Below are 1,856 nucleotides of genomic sequence, written 5' to 3'. Positions count from 1 at the left end.
TTCAAACATCTTTGTCTTAATCCAAGGAACCATGAACCATTTGATATTACTATTCATGCTATAATTTAAAAAAAAATAAACATATCAAAATCAACAGCATAACACCCCACAGTCGATTGGAGTAAGAGTACATAGCCAGTTTAAAAAAAATTAAATGTTAAACAAGATCTTTGTAAGCATAGCAATTAAAAATTGAACTTCTATTTACGTAAGTCACCAAAACAAGTCCTAATATTGATTGGGATGGTTATCAAATATGCTGATCGACATGTAAATATAGTCTTTGCACGGTTACATTCAACGCCAAAAGTACTTTTACTTATATCCATTCCAATCAAATGGATCAAAATGCAAGTGGACATTTGAGGATGAAGTAAAATACACTTTTAGCTAATACTAGAAAAAAGTAAATTTATCCCAAATTATACTTACAATTTTTATGTAAAATAAACCAACAGGATTCCAATTCAAGCCTATCTCTTCTTTATCAAATATTCATAATCAGAGTATTTAACAGTTTCTAAATTTTGACAGCCTCTTAGATTAGGTTTTGGAATGAAAAAAAAATTTTTAAACATCATCAACCAAGTTACAAATACCTGGGAAAAATTTTCAACCATACGTTAATGAATAAATTGACCATCCTATCTAGATTCATTAAACAACTCACAAAGCAACATATTCATAGCACGTGCCTCAGACGAATTGCTGACTTACTAATAACCGGAGGCAAAACAAAGCCAAATACAGTAACTCGTTAAAATACAAGACGTGGAAACCCGGATGCTCATAAACATGTACGTATCATTATTCCTTCCCACTACATTACGTTCACAAACAAAAGGATAAGTCAAACAGACCCAGGAATTTCCGAAAGCAACAAAACCCTTCTAAGCAGCCAGAACATAAAAGTTACTGTAAACATCTAAACATTCAATATACGGTTATCGGTTCTCTGACCTTCAATCTGGGAAGAGAAACACACCCCACGGCTTCTCTTGTTGCACCCAGTAATGACTCCAACCAAGGCGAACATGCAATGGCTACAACTTAGGGAGACTGCGGTTAAAGGCCAACGCCGGGGGTTTCTTGGCGACTTCGACTCGAGGGGCTAGGGATTCTCCTCTACTGCTGGTGGTCTTCGCAATGGAGGCGCTGGCGGATGCTTGGTACGGCAATTGGCAGAATGAACTACGGGTAGCAGCAAAAAAGGAGCGGCTAATGAGGGGAGGTCCGCCTTCGTCAATGCCGTTCGAAATAGCGGGGAGGGAAGGCTAACGTTTCCTTTTCTGAAGGGTGTTCGAAAGTTAGGGAAGAAGAAAGGTTTTGACTGTTTGGGTCAAAGAAAGGGGGAGTGGATGAGATGATTACAATGGTATTAATTAAGATAATTAAAATTAGGATTTAAAAAATGGAGTGTTTATCAGTATACCTATGTTATTAATCTAATTGGGCTAACTATTAAAATTCGTTGTTCATATTATTTCCCAAAGTCATTGTCTCCCTAGCATCTCCCTAATTAAAAATAGATAACTTATTTACTTTCAAGCACTAACACCAAGAAATTTTTAAATAAGTTATGAGTTCTAACTTATTAAAGAGTTTAGATAAGGAGCAAAGATGTTACTATAAAGAAGTAACAATGAAACTTGTAAATCATGTGCAAGAGCTTTAACTAGCCGCATAGAGTTCAGTGCCAAAAAATAAGAAGATAAATATTGTTAAATGTGAAGAAGTATATTCCAACCAGCAGATTCTTGGTATGCTCAATATGGATGGAAAAGTGCAACATAAATCCACAATTAACTAAAGATAACACAAGACATTATTATTTATTAATGATAAATTTTATGGTA

The sequence above is a fragment of the Arachis ipaensis genome, chromosome B01 (genome assembly GCF_000816755.2).
Source record: "Arachis ipaensis cultivar K30076 chromosome B01, Araip1.1, whole genome shotgun sequence".
Taxonomy (NCBI): Eukaryota; Viridiplantae; Streptophyta; class Magnoliopsida; order Fabales; family Fabaceae; genus Arachis; species Arachis ipaensis.
This window is presented reverse-complemented; position numbering follows the sequence as displayed.